Source organism: Macrobrachium rosenbergii, chromosome 10 (genome assembly GCF_040412425.1).
Source record: "Macrobrachium rosenbergii isolate ZJJX-2024 chromosome 10, ASM4041242v1, whole genome shotgun sequence".
NCBI lineage: Eukaryota > Metazoa > Arthropoda > Malacostraca > Decapoda > Palaemonidae > Macrobrachium > Macrobrachium rosenbergii.
The window spans coordinates 74,412,207-74,432,206 of NC_089750.1; the positions used below are offsets into that span (position 1 = coordinate 74,412,207).

General features: G+C 36.5%; 1 protein-coding gene across 2 annotated transcripts in view; it reads left to right on the forward strand.

Annotated features, from left to right (window-relative positions):
• The first annotated feature begins 945 nt into the window (after window positions 1-945).
• Window positions 946-20,000, forward strand: part of LOC136842887 (beta-1,4-glucuronyltransferase 1-like) — a 285,173-nt gene continuing 266,118 nt past the window's right edge. Inside the window, exons 1-2 of one of the 2 annotated variants that reach the window (XM_067110795.1) lie at window positions 946-1,091; window positions 1,246-1,413. The gene's annotated coding sequence lies outside the window, so the exon portion shown is untranslated. The remainder of the gene's footprint in view (window positions 1,092-1,245; window positions 1,414-20,000) is intronic. The other variant, XM_067110799.1, reaches the window with a different exon arrangement.

Consider the following 20,000-nt stretch of genomic DNA (forward strand, 5'->3'; position numbering starts at 1 on the left):
TTAGTAAGGGTACGAGACCATCCTCACAAATTTTTCCTCATTCGTGGCTTTTCACTTTGAGTAGCCTATATGATTATTTGTTTGTTGCTATTGTGCCAAGATGAAAAATCTTGGTTTTGGTTGGATTAGACATATGCTTTACAAAGAACTAAATCGCGTATAAGAGGTTTATTCGCTTATAACCACTTGGTAGTCAGTTTAGACGCTAGAATCTTTATATTAAAAGCTTGGAGAGAGAGAGAGAGAGAGAGAGAGAGAGAGAGAGAGAGAGAGAGAGAGAGAGAATGGATGTCTAATTTAAGGCAATCGTCAGTTAGAACCAGCAGATGGATACCAACCTTATACTTGCAGTCACATATTAAGCAGATGTGATTAAAGATTCGAGTCAATTTAAGGTATATATATATTATCTAAACCGAATCTAATTAAAGATGCGAGTTAAATTTAAGATATATTATTAAAACCGGATCTAATTAAAGATTCGGGGTCAAATTTAAGATATATATTATTAAAACACTCATTTGAGCAGCCAACCGACTCAGTGAATCTGACGTCACAGCTTTCCACGAAAATTTAGGACAAGCCTGAAACAACTAACTAGTTTTAAGTTATCTCAAACACGCAGAGTTCCGAGAGGCGCCGAGACGTTGAAATAAAGAGGAGAAAGAAAAGTTCATGTATTATAAATCAAAATTACCGGCATTATCCAAATGAATTACCGAAAAGCGTGAATTTTCATTTCGCGGTCGGATGTAAAGCAATAGCCCTCTCGTTCCTCGCCTCACGGTGTGGAAAAACAATTAGCACTGTCTCATATTCATTAAAATGATAAAATTACGTTTCGTTATCAATTGATTATTTGAATATATTGTGTCCCAGTTTTCCATTTTTTATGGTTTACATTTTTTTTGAGTTATTGAAAAAAGAACCATCGAAACTTCCAAGTTTTGGTTTCCGCGCCAAAATGAACAAGCAGTCGACGTCACGTCCCATTGAGGCGACGATGTGGGAAGAGGAAGGGGATTTTATTATTAGAGGAACGCCAATTATAAGCGGCTGTTTCGTCATTCTAATGACCAGGACAAAACCCTGTAAGTTACATTTTCATACTGTTTCAAAATGTTAAAGCTGCTGCCTTAATATGATAAATCAAAATACATGTGAGGTCATTCTAGGTTCATGCCGGTGACCACGGCACTATGCCAATGGCGCTCTACAGTTTCGAGTATGTTTGCATTGTTTCAGGTTGACTGCGCCGTCGCCTGCTTCAGAATTACCGATTCAGTGATGTTCTGAAGTGGTGATTATATGAAGTGTTTCTAGATACAATATTAAAATCGCATTGAAAAGCCCCTTGAAGCAACATAAGCCTACGTGTTGTATAGGTTATACTCACAGCCGAGCAGATGTAAGGTAAGACATAGATATTTAGTGTATTCGACATTTCTGGTTCGGGGAGCGTGATTATATCCTTTGGAAATTATATTAAGTCTTCTGTCTTGTATGTAAAAAAATAAAACTCGTAAATGGACAATGTTCAGCCTAGGTCGACCTCGTTTGAATAAGACTACGGCTTAGGCCTACAGACAAACCGATCTCATTCACTGGTATTTCTTACTTCTCTTTTGGTTTGTCGAGTCCAGAGGCTTATACCAAACCTCCTACGCCCTTTCACACCTTGCCAACCATGGGGCTTCTCATACTGAAATCAGCTATCTACTTTAGACTATGCTAACGGTTAAGTAGGCCTATTATGTATCCGAGGGGCCTGCCGTTCTTCTAAACCTCAACCAAATGAAATTCGGTTGTTTTTTTTTCGACAAACATCATCATAAATCAGAAACCCCAATAGGCCTATGTATTAGATCCACGTAGGGCATTTTACCTTTTCACATGCTTCCATCGTAATGGAGAATCCTTAGGCCTATTTGTAGTCTCAAAAAATGTAAATTGGAAACTATCTCCTCTCCTCTACCCGCCGACGTGTAGAGCGTAGAATTAATGATAAATTCCTGTTATAAAAACCAGTTTTAATCTTTCCAACAACTGTTACAATAATAAAACAGTATTCATATCACTTCCAACCGTGTGCATTTCCACGTAAAGCGAAACAGGATAATAATGTTTTACGTGGTTGTAAACATGAATTCATTGCACTTTCGAATCGTGGAATAGTCAGAATCTGTTTCTCTTTATTTAGCCATGATTGCAACCAAATGATGTGTGTGTGTATGTATGTATGTATGTATATATATAGAGAGAGAGAGCATGGGAAATTTAATTATAATCTAAAGTTTAAAGACAAGAGAGTATGGATGAGGGACGGTCGTCCATATTTGTAGCAGGCTTAATCAAAGTTTGCCATTTGTCTCCCATCTGCAAGGTGAGGTAAAATTCTTTATTGCCAATATTTAAACATTCATAGTAAGGATCTTTAAACTTTGACGGGTTATATATTTAGGTTACTAGACCGTGAAGCTGTGAATACGTCACATTAGGCCATGGAATCTTGCTACAGGTTGGGATCTAAACTGTGACTTTTTTAGTCAGTCGACTTAATTTGTAGCTCTGTTAAGCGTTTGTTGTTGTTGTTAATTGAATACGGTCTGTTTCTCAGTATAGGTCTTATGCCAGGAAGCGCCTTTTCTCACAGAGCAGCCCGTATTGGCAGAGTAAGGGTGCAACTAGGCCTATTCTAGAATCCCATATGTCAGCATTTAACTGACTCCCTGATACGGGTGTGTATGTGGGTGTTTGGGTGTGTGTGTGTGTGTGTGTGTGTGTGTGTACAGTGATGTACGAACTTCGCGCGCGTAACAACTCAGTCACAGGAAACACGTTCACACCGAATGTATGTTCACCACTTTTAACACAATTTAGACGGTTTCTTCATTGCCATAACCGAGAAATTGTATGTCATTTGCGCATGCGCGCATGTGTATGTTTTACCGGACAATTTGAGCATGTTCCTTGTCATTAAAGGGTTTGCGTTGTAGATTTCATAAATCAGAGAACTTGACTGTCTCCTGATTCACTGGTCTCCGAATCCTACAGAGTCGAGACAAAGAGTAAGTGGAAAGGAAAAGCGATAGGGAGAGAGGGGTAGTAAACCCAAAGGACGAGAACCTTCGCCTCGTGTTTAAAAAAAAGTGGGAAATTGCTTTATGGGAGGCATGTGTAATGAAACCATTTATAAAATGAAGAGAGTAATAATGAGACGAAAACATTTGTTCTATTCGATTGTATGTTGTGAGAAAAAGAGATAGTGCTATTATCGACTTCTTATTTCATGGGTAGGCTTTCTGGAACGACGGGAAAACTTTTAATTATCTTTGAGAGCTAAACTTATGCGATAATGATAATAAATAGTGACATAGTCTGGAGTGGTATTTCTCGCCAAATGTGAAATGTCGGTATCAACTTGGATTGATCATCTCCCCGTGCGAAGTGGCTGCCAGCCTACCAGTGTACGATAACATAAAACGTAGTTCTGTTAAATATGGTAACAAATGAATGTGCTTTCTGACTTTACCACATTGTATGTATTGTACACTTGCATGTTGTACTCCCCAGCATAATGTTTATATAAAAAATACGTTAACCCATACAGTGTCTAAGTTAGTGGGGAGAGGATAAACTTCAAAATCCGTAAGTGTTAATAAAGGAGGGGAGTGAGATATTTGCAGTGTTTGGCGGTTGGATTGCCAAAGGGGGTTTAAGGGGGGCGCTGACTCCTTAAATGGAGTTGCCTTGATGTCATGGGGACTATATTAAGGCCTGTTGTGCATACGTAAAAGTGGGTAGGTGTAATGCTTGTTATATTTTTTCATTTTAAATAAGTGATCTCTTCTTTGTGTATTTCCCATTACATCGTGTTACTTCTTTCTAGTGGACACCATATTTTTTGGAGGCTTGAATTTCATGTCAATGGCCCCTTTGATGGGCTTGTTTCATATGTATAGGGGTCTTCATCTTCTGAATAATATATAATGAAAACACTAGTTAAAAGCATATGGATCTGGGAATATCCTGCACAGTGGTTTATCCTTGATTCAACATTTGAAGTATGTATGTGGTGATGATCCTATATATATATATATATATATATATATATATATATATATATATATATATATATATATATATAAATCACAAAATAGTCACCCAACTTACCTGTGTATACATATTCAAATTACTTGTGTTAGGCTTCAATAAGACAGGCTTGACAAGTAAAGAATCTGGAAGCAAAACCTTCCCGTCTTACTGAAGCCTAACAAGAGTAATATGATATATATATATATATATATATATATATATATATATATATATATATATATATATATATAATCTTACTTTGAAAATTATTATAAATCGTAAGTAAGTGTAGAGCTTTTGTTCTTATATGTCACTTATTCCATTCCTCAAGGCTTCAGATCTCAGCATCAATGAAGCTCGCTCATTGTAAACAAGTAATTTCTTACGTTTTGAGCCGTTGGGCTTCTGCGGCGGTTGGGGGCGTGGGGGGCGGGAACAACCTCCAAAAACATATAGGAAGCAGGAGGGATCTTAATTAAATTCCTTTTTTCCAGGGGACTGAAAGAAGCTCTGAAAACTCATGCTTAGTATTACTGTCAAGGTTCTTTGCAGCGTCCCTTCCTTAGGTCCCATAGCTGCAACCCTTTTCATTCCTTTTACAGCACCTCCGTTCATATTCCATTCATTTCCATCTTACTTCCTCAACCCTCTCCTAAGAATTGAGTTTTAGTGCAACTGCGACGGTTTCCTACTGGTACACCTTTCAAACCTATTTTGCCGTCAGTTTCCGTTTCCGCGCTGAATGACCTCATCATAGATCCCAGCGCTTGGCCGTTGGCCTAAATTCTGTATTGTATCCTATTAAGTATACTGCTGTAACCGTTTTCAGTAGAAAAAAATATATATTTATAATGGAAAACTGGAAAATTTTTCTTACCTGTTCCCAGATTTCGCTTTCATCCATGAGTAACTCAAGGCTCTAAGGCTTGAGATAGTATCCTCTCTTGCTGTCAGCATCTGGGGATTTATTTTCATGTTAAATGTCATTTTATTAGTGATTTACTTTCAGCTCATTCCATGTTCATATGTGCATACGTGCATAGTCGTAAGAGTTTATTGTGTTTAATGGGTACATACACATATATGCTTGTATATATATATATATATATATATATATATATATATATATATATATATATATATATATATATATATATATATATATATATGACTGTGAAATCTTTTCTGTTAAAACAGAATTTCATCAAATGTGAGGGCGCCCATAGAAACGCCAAAATGTGGAAAATAGAGGCTTTATTTCAGAGACCGAACTGCAGGAGAGAGACATTTCGGTCTCTGCTCTGATATATATATATATATATATATATATATATATATATATATATATATATATATATATATATATATATATATATATAAAACATCGACCCAACATAGAAGTGGGAAAAGATGCAGAGAAAGAAATATATATAAACCTTGTCTGTAAGTCTTCTTAGCCAGTCGCTTTCCCTCATCTATAATTGCCCCAAAAGGCAGAAGTTTCCAATGCATCCAGTTGTTAAAAAAAAAAAAGTTGAAAACCGCTAAGGGTTTTTTTTTTCTTTCTTTTTTTTTACCTTTGTTGCTCGTTAGGGACGTTCATCTTCGCCCTGGGCCGAAGCGCAGAAAACTGCCAGCGGTGCAATAAATATATATTAAAAAAAAGAAAAACGCGCGAACAGCTTCTTGTTTTCACCGGGTCTGGGCTAGACGTGGGTATTAGGTGGTATTGGCATGTCTGGCTTTCGGTCGCAAAAAGAAAGTGGTTCTTCGGGAATTGAAAAAAAAAAAAATCTAGTTTCACACGGAGGCACGTTCAGTTTGATTGGGTGGCTGATGTGATTATGATTTCTAAAACGAAAGATATTGCACGGTAATTTGATAAGATCCATAATATTTTTTTTAGAGATTTTCTTTTACTTGAAAAAGTTTTGAATAGAATATACGTCTGTATCTATATATATATATATATATATATATATATATATTTACACATATATGTGTATGTATACACAGATTATGTATGTATGTACAGTATATATATATGTGTACACACATCTGTAAATATGCGTATTTATAGATAGATATAGATAGAGTCATAAATATATATACATATATATATATATATATATATATATATATATATATATATATATATATATATATATGTATATTCAAAACGTTTTCAAGTAAAAGAAAATCTCTAAAAATTAATTTTATCGATTACCATGCACTATCTTTCAGTGACAATTGGCTTCATATTTCTTTGGTCAGTGTTTGTGATATATATATGTATATATATACACACTGCATATATATATATATATATATATATATATATATATATATATATATATATATATATATATCACAGACATCGACCAAAGAAATGTACAGCCAGCCGATTGTCATCCAGTTAAACGCCCTGTAACAGGGGCGGCGAAAGTGTAATCAAAACGGAGGTGTACATTTTCGCTGTCTGTACATGTACGTACATATGTACGAACGGAGAAAATGTCTGTGCGGAATGTCTGTACGTAACTGCGCATTCCCCAGCGTTTTCCTGGTGGTCCGCCGGTGCTTGGGAGACGAAGAAAGTGCGAGTGAGCGAGCGAACGAAAAATGACGATAGGTAGATAGACGGAATGGAATCTTCTTGGTCTTCTGTTCACTCTGGTTACGAAACGTGGACACGCTGAATTGCGTCTCCGGTGACGGGAAAGAGAGGAACGTCTTATAGGCGTTGTTATGGAAAGTGGCGTTTATTGAGTGTTGTGGAGGGCTGGGGGGTGGGGGTGTCCGGGTGCCGGATTTGGAAGCGTTACAGGAAGTGGCGTGCTGGAGCCGAACTTGTTTGGCGAAGAGCGGTAAGCGGCTAGGAGGTGTTAAGGAGAAGGAAAGACTGAGACAGAGAGAGAAAGACTGAGTGAGAATGACAGAGAGAAAGAAAAGGAAAGACCGAGAGAGAGAGAGAAGGTAAGACTGAAAGAAAGACTGAGTGAGAATGATAGAGAGAAAGAAAAATAAAAGACAAGGAAAGACTGAGTGAGAACGATAGGGAGAAAGAAAGACTAAGAGAGAGAGAGAAAGAGAAGGAAAGACTGAGTAAGAGAGAGACAGAGAAAAAGGGAAGGAAAGTGAGTGAGTGAGAAAGGAAAAGAAAGACTTAGGGAGAGAGCGAAATACCGAGTGAGAGCGAAAGAGAAAGAAAGACTGAGAGAGAGAGAGAGAGAAAGACTGAGTGAGAGAAAGAGAAGGAAAGACAGAGGGAGAGAGAGAGAGACAGAAAGACGGAGGGAGAGACGGAGAAAATTCATTGTTCTTGAAGATAAATTGACATAATTTCCCGTATCTTTAAATTGACCCAATTTCCTGTATCTTACCTGCCTCCAAAGGTATGTCTAGCAAGAATGACGATAGGAAGCAGGTAAATGATTCACTTTCTGAAGATCATTGTAAGCAACGATTGCTCAGAAGACAGAGAGAGAGAGAGGATCGAAATGCAATGTTCTTGATACTAGATACTTACGTGCTTATAAACCTACTTCCCTTTGTACCTATATATATATATATATATATATATATATATATATATATATACACACTGTGTGTGTATGTATGTGTACATGTATCCCAAGAATGAAGATTAAGAACAAATATAGTCACTAATCCTGAAGTTATTAGAGAGAGAGAGAGGGGGATCATGTGCACTGTTCTACTCTCTCTCTCTCTCTCTCTCTCTCTCTCTCTCTCTCTCTATATATATATATATATATATATATATATATATATATATATATATATATAGAGAGAGAGAGAGAAGAGTGAAAAGTGCATTACCCCCCTCTCTAATCTCTAATATATATATATATATATATATATATATATATATATATATATATATATATATATATATATATATATATCCCAAGAATGAAGGTTACAAACAACTATAGTTAATAATCCCGAAGGTATTAAAACCCACCCTGCGGTAACCTTTCCCCTAGCTCGTGGGAGGCAAACCTGTCTTCGCAACTTACTGAAACAGCCAAGGAAAACCAGCCTTCCCTTTTATCATGCATCTCGAGTGGGTCATTGACCGCAAAGGGGCATGGGGCCACTCGTTAAGGGTGTCGGTATTTATTCTCGGTTTTCCATTTATAACCTACGCTTTTTTTTTATTTTATTTATTTATTTTTAGCCACAGTTGAGCAGTCTAAACATGGCTCCTTTAACCTGCAAGACTTAAGCATTTATATTATAGTCAGTTCTCTACAGGAGAGTACTTCCACGTGTCACACTTTCGTGTCTAGACTTGGCGTTCCTTCAAAGGAAGAGGTTCTTAGCTCAGTGCCCTTGCCCCAAACAGGTGGCCACGGGATTTTCCAAGATGATGGTCTTTGGAGGTTGCCTGTTGACGAGACCTGTTACTTGCGTTGCTTGATTCTGTTGGCTGGAAGACTAGTAGTGTAGTGTGTGTGTGTGTGTACTATATATATATATGTATGTGTGTATATTTGTATATATTTTTATGTATATATATAAATATATATAGAAATAATCAAGACATAATCACATGTGGAACAGAAATAAATTTCTGGCTCGCATCAGGATCGAACCCAGGTCCTTTTCAATTGAAAGGCAAGGCCGCTGCCAACTAAGCCACACAAGTCATAATAGACGTTTGGGTCAGAAATTTATATATATATATATATATATATATATATATATATATATATATATATTGTGTGTTTGTGTGTATGGTATAGCGGTAACACGCTTGCCTCACTAACAACTGGACTCAGGTTTGGATCTCAAGTGATGTCAAAACAACCCCATTAAAAGCAGGGAGTTATGCATATATATATATATTATTCGTATATAAAATTCTGTTTATCCATTTAATTCTCCCGTGAAATTTCATTTCCAATACTTGTCCCATTCAGTCCCGCGTGAGATGTTTTAGTAATTTTGATATCCGTCCTCAAGACACAGCCAGCCAATACCTGGTCGAGAGAGAGAGAGAGAGAGTTCATGATAATCTTATTATTCCTCCGCTCGCGCTTACATCTCCTCTTTGATGCTCGCTATGACCACATCAAGCAAGCGAATACGGGAAGCGGTCTTGTGAGCCTGCAAGCAAGCAAGCAAGCGAATATCCTCGAGTCCCTTTGTTTGTGCTCTCTCTCTCTCTCTCTCTCTCTCTCTCTCTCTCTCTCTCTCTCTCTCTCTCTCTCAGAGCAAACTTTGGTCGCTGCCTCGCTTTCTTTCACCGAACACTTGTTTATTATTATTTGTTTTTCTCATCGTTTTAACACTTAATTGTATTTCGCTTCATTTTCATTTTTGATCTCATTTCTATTTCGCTTCATTTTCATTTTTTATCTTTATTTTATTTCGCTTCATTTTCATTTTTATCTTTATTTTATTTCGCTTCATTTTCATTTTTATATTTATTTTATTTCGCTTCATTTTCATTTTTATCTTTATTTTGTTTCGCTTCATTTTCATTATCTATATATTTAGCTTCATTTTCATTTTTTATCTTTAATTTGTTTCGCTTCCTTTTCATTTTTTATCTTTATTTTATTTCGCTTCATTTTCATTTTTCATCTTTATTTTATTTCGCTTCATTTTCATTTTTTATCTTTCTCTTTCTGTTTGTTTTTTCAGTCTCTTGTCATGCGAAGCTTTCAAACTCTTCGCCGTGATCGTAATTTCCTCTCTCTCTCTCTCTCTCTCTCTCTCTCATCGTGTATAGCTTTCTCCCATTAGCTGTCTTAATGTTTTGCACGTCTTTGTCGTAAAAGTGTTCCCTGTCTTTGACAGAGTCACTGTCCTGCTGTGTGAGTACAGATAACAATCTAGCTTTCTTCCTGGCAAGTGGAAAAGTTTCTCTCTCTCTCTCTCTCTCTCTCTCTCTCTCTCTCTGCGCGTAGGGGAGTACCGCCATCAGTTCACCTCATGCGGTGCACTTTAGGCATTAGTTAAGGTTCTTTGCAGTGTCCCTTCCTCCTTAGGCCCCTAGCTGCAACCACTTTCCTTAACAACTGTTTCATAGAGTAACTGCAAAAGTTTTTCCTCCTGTTACACCTTTCAAACCCCTTTACCCTCAATTTCCCTTTCGGCGCAGAAGGACCTAATTTCGTTTATCATTGTCCAAGATTGATCATTGGTCTTTCCATTAAATCGACCACGGTCAATCAGGGGCATGAGAGAGAGAGAGAGAGAGAGCATCGATGACTTTCACTCCGACATCAGGAATTCGAATGACTTTCCCTTTACTTTGTGATGATGGAATTGTTCTTGGTCTGACGAACCTGTCAATCCCGCTTCCCTGTCCTCGCGTGCAATTAAGAGGCACCTTCGAGGAGCTATCGGATGACACGAAAATCATCGGAGCTAGAAGGCAACCCCATTTTTCCAAAGAGAGTTTCATGTGATACACTGGTTGGGCGAATACCACCTTCTCTTTCTTCCTCTTCCTTCTCCTCCTCCTCCTCCTCCTCCTCCTCCTCCTCCTTTCACGCGATTTTCCTCCTTCTTTCTCACACAGTTTTCCTCCTCCTCCCCTTCCTCCTCCTCCTCCTCCTCCGCTTCCTCCTCCTCCCCTTCCTCCTCCTCCTCTTCCTCCTCCTCTCCTCCTCCTCCTCCTCCTCCTCCTCCTCCTCCTACTTCCTTCTCACACAGTTTTCCTCCTTTCTCTCTGATCCTGAGGTCCCTCTCTCACCTGTCCTCCTTCCACTCCGGACCTTGCTCCAGACTCCTCCCGGTACCACCCCTCCTATCCCCTTCCCCTACCCCTCCCCTCCGTCGCCTCTGTCCCTCCCCCTTCCATCTTGGGAACAAGGAAGAATATATGCTTCATGCTTTCACTCCCCGAGTCGATTCTGTCCGGAATAAATGGACAGCGGAGAACTGCAGGGTGCGGGGGTGGTGGTGGGGGCGGGGTTAGGGTTTCCATTGTGCATATCATTGTACACTTTTCTCGCTTGGACATTTACTCTCTTCGGTCTGTTTGTTTCCGCTTGTTTCTGCTGTCTCGTCTGTCTCTCGCGGAGAAATCGTATAAATTTTGTTGGTTTGTTTACGGGACATTCTCTGGGCAGAGACAAACAGGCAGGCAGATCGAGAAACAAACGCAAAGAAATGTTCGCAGCATACAAAAGTCGCCATCTCTCTGGGAGAGACCCACTGAGTCACCTTGCTTGTTTGCTTAGAGGAGCAGCGACACAAGTGAGTTGTTTTAAACCGTTGTATTTAATTTTTTTTTTTTTTCAAACAAGTTGTTTTAAAAACAATTATATTTATTTTTTCAAACAAGTTGTTTTTAAAAAAATTATATATTTTTTTCTAACAAGTTTTAAAAAAATTATATTTATTTTTTTAAACGAGTTTTAAAAACAGTTATATTTAATTTTTTTTTCAAACATTTATAGAAATGTTTTGAAAGCAGTCAAGGGAATAACGAAAACATTTGCAAGTTACGGATAAATAGAGTTGCGATAAAACTCAGACACAGTAGTGCCGTCAGTGCACCTCACGCAGCGCACTGTAGGCATTACTTGAGGTAGCTGCGACCCCTTTCATTCCTTTTACTTGTACCTCCGTTCATATTTTCTTTCTTCTATCTTACTTTCCACACTCTTGTAACAATAGTTTCTTAGAGCAACTGCGCGGTGTTCCTCCTGTTGCACCTTTCAAACCTCTCATTCTCGATTTTCCTTTCAGTGCCGAGTGACCTCAGGTCTAAATTGTGTATTCTATAAAACTCAGGAAGAAATCGTTCATACATATTTAATACTTTCTAACATGTTACCAAAGCACGTTTCACCTGGGCAGTCCTGCACCGGTATCAATTTCGTCAGCTAAGCTGACACGTCCGTATCTAGATGCGGTCATAAACGTAAACGAGTCAGGCACGGCGGAAAGTACGAGTTCCCGTGCGAAACACGTAATACGACGACCGTAATAACGGGGTATAAGCATGTTCAGCTGTTTAAGAACACCGAGGCATCTTATGTAATCTCTTTTAACAAGTACGCATTCACTTTGTCCCATTCTCGAAGGGTTCTGCGGCAGGATCATTGTTCCATTTTCCAAGAGTTCTGCGGCAGGATCTTTGTTCCATTTTCCGTGCGTGGCAATAATAGTTCTGGAGAAACAAATCGACAGTTATGTATGGGTACAAATACATTTTAAAAATAAATCTCTACAGAGAGTTTTCGGGAATCTGTTCGACTGAAAAGGGGAATCGAACAGATTCCCGGAAGCTCTAAGTATAGATTTATTTTCAGATATATATGTACCCAAACATAACTGTGGATATGTTTTGCCATTTCAAAACTCGTGCATGAGTGTTTTTAAAAACAGTTGTTTCATCGTGCAGCTGCGAGGTATTCCTCCTGTTCCACCTTAAAAACCTTTTTGCTTTCAGTATCTTTTTCAGCGCTGAATGATCCCGTAGGTCCCACGCTTGGCCTCTAGCCTGAATTTTATATTCCAATTCCCACTTTGCGTAGCAAGTGGCTGGACTTTTCAAGTTGTAGCAAATAATTATCGTTGAGTCTCTTTACTGTCAGATAATTGTGCTGTAGCATTCAAAATTGGGCCTGCATGGTTAGATAATTGTGCTCTAGCAATCAAAATTGGGCCTGCATTGTCAGATAATTGTGCTCTAGCAATTGAAATTGGTTCTGCATTGTCAGAGAATTGTGCTCTAGCAGTTATAAGAAATTTATCGATCTCCACTGCAGAAGGTTCCTTGTAGCAACTGGTACGATTCTTTGCCAGAGGTTCACATACGTCTTTAATAATATAATAATAATAAACGTTAATCCCTAGTATTGTTACTTTTTGTCTTTATCATAGTTTTATTTTTAAATATATTTGTACCCATACATAGCTGTGGACTTGTTTCTCCAATAATAATAATAATAATAATAATAATAATAATAATAATAATAATAATAACCCTAGAACTGTCACATTTTGTCATTATCATAATTACTCCCTAAATCATGACACTTGAAAAAATAAAAATTAAAGCATTTGAAGCCATTGTTACGATCCTGTGTCAGATGTTCATATACAGCACATTTTTATTGAGCATTCACTGATGACATTCGATAAGAACTGATTAATATATATTATATATAATATATACTTCCCAGGCACCTGGGAAGTGGAGAACATAATACCAGGTAAGTGAAATTGGACAGGTATCGAATCACGAAGTCCCTTCATTACTTACGTTCTAAGTGACAGTATTAACTGCAGTCGAATCTTAAATTCCGTCGGATAGAATCACGCGATGCAAAAGCGAGCACATCCAATCAATGAGTGACAGTTAGGTGAGCGGCAAGTTTAGATGTAATGATATGGATGATGGTGGGAATTTTAAAAGGAATGGTGTCACGATTGAAGGGAATAATTATGATAAAAGACAACGATAAAAATTAACAATTCTATGAATAAATGTTTATTATTATTATTATTATTATTATTATTATTATTATTATTATTATTAATATTATTGGAGAAACAAATCCAATTATGTATGGGTACAAATATATTTAAAAATAAAAATTTTTTTATAAAGACAAAAAGTAACAGTACTAGGAATAAATTATTATTATTATTATTATTATTTTTATTATATTATTATTATTATTATTATTGGAGAAACTAATCCACATTTATGTATGGGTACAAATATATTTAAAAATGAAGTATTTTTAATTTTAAATATATTTGTATCTATACATAACTGTGGATTTGTTTCTCCATTTCAAGAATCATGCTACTATGTATATTTTATTATTATTATTATTATTATTATTATTATTATTATTATTATTATTATTATTAATTATTATTAATTATTATTATTATTATTATTATTATTATTTTAATGATGTGCAATGTCCGTGTAGGGTCTCCTGCCGTATTAGTAATGTAATTTATTACGACGACTGTCCGACAAAACCTTATGTTAGAAGCAAATAATTGACTGGGCTAACAAAGGATGACGTCATGTTTCAACGGGATGGGAAAAGGATTATAGCCACACCTAACAAAGTTGAAAGGCAGTACTTGAGGTTCTTTGCAGCGTCCCTTCCATAGGCCCCTAGCTGCAACCTCGTCCATTCCTTTGATTGTACCTCCGTTCATATTCTTTTCTTCCATCATACTTTGCACCCTTTCCTAGGAATTGATTTATACTCCAACTGTGATTTTTTCCTATTGTTACACCTTTCAAACCTGGTTACTGATTTTTTTTCAGCTGAATGACCTTACCCACCTTTCAAATTCTCTTTTTTGTTCAAAGGTAAACGTTTGGTAATTATTTTGAATTAGAAGGAAACACTAAACAGTCCACCCCAGATGATGGAACGAATATCCCATAATGAGATGTTTTCATTTATATTTTTTTTTATTGCTATTCATGTATGCATAAATGTGGATTTATGCATGCATTTATTCATTCATACGTGTACGGCGACTACGGTTATATCAACCAAATGCAAGGTGAAAGGACGAACAATAAAAAATTTCCCTTTCACTCTCTCATCTGGTCTTTCCAGTATTATCATCAAGTGTGTCTTTAGTCGTGTGTGTGTATATATATATATATATATATATATATATATATATATATATATATATATATATATATATATATATATATATATATATGAATGAATGAATTTTATCACATCACCGTTATCGCCTTGTAGTTTAAGGCGACACTGTAGTCCTGGGCTCTTGTTCTTCCGTGGATTGAGCCCACGAGACGACGAACTTACAGTATTATTAACTAAAAAAATTTCCCATCGGGTAACGTGTATGAAAACATACTATTGCCGAGGTAGAGCGAATTGGATATTAAAAGGACATTTGTTAGCTTAATCCTTATATATATATATATATATATATATATATATATATATATATATATATATATATATATATATATATATATATATATATATATATATATATATACACACACACACGTAAAAGCTTATATGATCGACTGCCTATGATTTCATGTGTTCTAGATTATAATGGCAGTTAAAGAATAAAGAAAATATGAAAGTTAATAATTATATGCACACTTAACTGACATTATGCATAAGTGCCAACGATTTTTGTTAATGAAGCAAAACCTAACCAAACTTAAACCTTTTTAAGTATGAACAATTATATGCAATTATAATGAAATAGAGGCACCTTTGGCATCGACAACAGTGCCAAACTGTTGGTAAAATTGATTTATTTAATGTCTTACATCAAGTAAATGCTAAGGTATTTATGTACATTTTTGTTGTTTTCGCATTAACCAGGCGTTTAACAACAATTCACTTAACAAATATATTCTCTTATTTTGTGAAGGAAGCCCTAAACCAGCTTTGATTTATTGTTATACTTAACTTGGCATCGCAACGATTATGGTCATTAAATGAGGTTAAATCAGGCGAAATTAAGATGGAATTAACCGCCTCAAAACCCCATATTTTGGATTACATGTCAGTCCTCTTCTGACGTCCGTATTTTTCAACTTAAATGAAATTTCAAGTCACGAAAATGGCTTCAGAGTGAGAATGAAAAATCAAGTAATTATTGGTAATTAACGAAGTGCTGAGAGTAATTCAATTCCAGTAATTATCGGTAATTATCATCGTTAACCAAATGCTGAGCGTAATTCATTTTTTCTTTTACTTTCTCTATTTAATTTATTTCGCCAACAGGGAAAAATAAAATTACCACGGAGTGAGTTTTGCGCCTACTCTAAATCAACACGCAGGAAAAGACCCCTTAGGGGGGTAGCGCCATCAGTGCACCTCACGCGGTGCACTGTAGGCATTATTTAAGGAACTTTGCAGCGTCCCTTCCTTAGGCCCCTAGCTGCACTCCCTTTCATTCCTTTTACCATACCTCCGTGCATATTCTCTTTCCATCTTACTTTCCACATTCTTCTAACAACTGCGAGGCTTTCCTCCTGTTACACTTTTAAAACCTTTTTCTCTCAATTTCCCTTTCAGCGCTGAATGACCTCATAGGTCCCAGTGCTTGGCCTTGTGGCCTAAATTCTATATTCCAGTTCCACGTAGGAAAAGAAATAAGGGAATAAAGAAGATTACAGTCTGTTGATGCAAGATTCAACCACCAGCGGCACTTTGCTTTTCTTCTTCTTTTTTTCTTTCTTTCCTTCTTGTTTGAACAGCGAGTGTCAATACGGACTCTTGGATTCTCGAGTGACGCTGGATCAACTTCGGAATACTCATCATTCTTGAGCAACTTCGAGATTCCCGTTGTGCAATCTCGTTGTGTTCACAAGTGACGGGTCTTAATTCGATTTCTGAAGATTCGTAAATAGACGGTTGTAACTTTTTATATAAGTTTTTCGAACTTTTGAATTTTTACTGCTGTTCTCCCTTTATCTTTTCACTTTTAGGCATTACTCGAGGTTCTTTGCAGGTTCGCTTCTCTAGGAACCTAGTTGCAACCCCTTTCATTCCTTTTACTGTACCTCCTCCGTTCTTCTTTCTTATCTTGCTGTCCTCAACCCTCTCCTAACAATTGTTTCATAGTGCAACTGCGGAGTTTTCCTCCCATTACACCTTCAGATTACACCTTTAGGTCCTCTATAAATTTCCGTTTCAGCGCTGAATGACCTCATCATAGGTCCCAGCGCTTGGCCTTTGGCCTAAATTTTATATTCCTTCCTTCCTTCCTTCCTTCCGTTATATATTTTTTTTCTCAACCCTCCTTAAGACCTCAGAAAATCGACCAGTGTCTTTTTTTATTTCAGTAATTCCTTTACACCTTCCATTACTGTATTAACGTCTCTCTTATATATTCTTTTCTCGATTTTTTTGCGCATCCTTTCCCCATTTCCTTTTACCATCTCTTTTAATAATAACGGCTCGTTCATTTCTTTCATATTTTTTCTTCCGTAAAACAATAACTCGTCGCGGCTACGTGACCGTTGCAAATTCTTGCGCATTCTATGCGCATGACCGACCATTCGTGTCCTTATGGAATGTCATCGACATTTTTGAGAGAAGGGGAAAGAGTGCTCTTTTTTTTTTTTTTTTTCCTTTTTCCCGTAAGAGGTAGTGCCGTCAGGTGCACCTCGTGCTGTGCACTGTAGGCATTGCTAAGGCTCTTTCGTCCCTTCCTTAGGCCCCTAGCTGCAACACCTTTCATTCCTTTTGACGTACTTCCTCCGTTCATATTACCTTTCTTCCATCTTACTTCCTCGACCTCCCAACAGTTTCATAGTGCGACTGCGAGGCTTTCCTTCTGTTACACCTTTCAAACCTCCTTTACTGTCAATATCCTTTTCAGCGCTCAATGATTTCATAGGTCCCAGCGCTTGGCCCTTGGCCTAAAGTCTATGTTCTGCTCCATTCTGTTCTGTATACCTCAACACCTGTCCATCGAAGACTTTCTCGTTGTTCGTCCTTCGTCCTCATTCCTCACTAAACTTCAAAATAATGCCTCTCACCAGTTCCTCTTTCCTTCCATTTTCCCAGGGTGACGAAGCAACTCAAAACGCTTTATAATATTTACACTTTTACCAGACTTTTTCAGAATGTCTTATCACTTTTTTTGTTTGCATTTTATTTTTTACCCATCCAACTCTTCTTACTTCACTCATACGAAGCAAACAGTTCATCTCTCTCCCCTTTTTTCTAATTTAGTTTGTATTCAAAACCACACACACACACACATATATATATGTATATATATATATATATATATATATATATATATATATATATATATATATATATATATATATATATATATATACAAGATCTGAGAGACAAACAATTGTGTGAGAGGACGATGTTTTTGACCGAGCCAGGTGGAGGAAAGCTGTCAGAAACATCGACCCCACACAGAAGTGGGAAAAGATGCAGAGAAAGATATATATATATATATATATATATATATATATATATATATATATATATATATATATATATATAGAGAGAGAGAGAGAGAGAGAGAGAGAGAGTAAGTGTATCTCATTCTCGTTTTCTATCCTTTCAAATTGTAATTTTCCATTTTCCAATTTTGTCCATCGTCATCAGGTCTCTCGCATTTTCTTCTACCAGTTTGCAGTTAGAATTTCATCCTACCATTCTGTTCCCCATTGCGCAACCCAGCATCATTTTTTTTCTCTCGTAGTTACTTTTATCGGCAGCTTAAAATTTTTCAGTCTAGTTTCAAACTTCACTTTTTAGGCGTACTGTTCCATTTGCATATTCCAGTATCTGCTTTCAGTTCATATTGATATTAGCGTTGCCATAATATTTTAATTTCCAGTCACTTATTTTTTTCCGTATCAAACGTCATATTTCAAATTCAGCGTCTTTTTCAATGTCACATTTCGTTTAGTTGATATTTTAATACAAATGTATAAATTCTCATTTCTGTTTTCAGTATTCTCTTGTTTGTTTTGAGTGTCGCTTTTCGTTCCTATTTTATTTATTTATCTGTTTTTTTTAATGCTTTCCCTTCCGTATGATTTATTAGTTCACATTATTACTGTTTTAATTCAGTTTTTAGCTTCGAGTTTTTCACATTATGTTAAAAATCTTTCTTTTTTTTAGTGGTAGGTTATATTAATTCATATTTTTCATTATCGAATTTCCCCCACCCACCTCTTCCTTTCTGCGCATTTTTTAGTGCCATTATTTCACTCTTATTTTTAACATCTACTCATTCCTTCTTTTCAGAATAATTTTTTTTCCCTTTTACCCTCTCCGTCATTTATTTCGACCCTTTTTCCGTGTTCAGCATTTTTCGTGTTCAGCATTTTTTTTTTTTTTTTTTTTTGTACGTTTCGCCTTTCCACCATCGATTATTCCTCTCTCCTCTCCACCACCATCTTTCATCCGCTTCCCTTTAGCTTGCACTCTTTCTGAAATCCTTGGAAATAACACGCGCGCGAGCGAGCGAGCGGCCCCATGACCTTTTAAGCCCCCCCCCCCACGTTCGTCTCTCCATCCCCCCGCCCCTGTTCGTCGAATTCCTCTCAAAATAGGAAATATGTAGCTTGTTTTGTTTAGAATTGCACAGAATATTCCTCAGTCATTCATTAGTACTTTTGGGAAACTAACGAATCCATCAGTATTCAAAAAATACACGTATATTTAATTTGATAGCTTTTAAAAGGAATATTTTTTTAGGGGAGTGGTTAGGTGGGTGGGTGAGTGGGTAAAGGGGGGGACATGAAACGATATCGTTGCTTTTGGGGAGGAAGAGATTTGTTTTTATTCTTATTTTTTTTATTTATTTGTTTATTGTTTTGAAAATTTAAACGCTTATATATGTCCAAATTGGTAATTTTGCTTACGTAAGCAAATTTTCTTGAACAAACTATTTCATTTCTAGGCACAAAGTCAAAGAGATTCATTTTATTTTATTTTAATTTTATTTTATTTCATTGGCAAAATTGGAACGTTCATAAACGTCAAAATCGAAAAGCGCGGTCTTCCTAAATCAGAAGCTCGTTGCAAGGAAATAACAATTTTGCTTACGTAAACAAAATTTCCTGAACAAAACATTACATTTCTAGGCCCAAAGTTTGGTGTCTTCCCAAGAGAAGTTTTATTGTGGTTTCCCAAATAAAAAAAAACTCACTTGTCTCCAAAGCAAACAAAACAAAACAAAAGCAAACGAGCTCTCTCCGACTCCCCAGTCACAGAGAAACAAGTATATCGACCTTTCGAACGTAAGCCTTAAAGTTCTCTGAAAAACAAATGCACGTATTTTCCCCCCAAAAGAATTATTTGATTGATTTCCAACTCGAAAGTCATTTCTGCTGAATCAAATTCTATTGACAAAGAAACCATGACCTTTCTTTAACATCAAGGTTATTAACT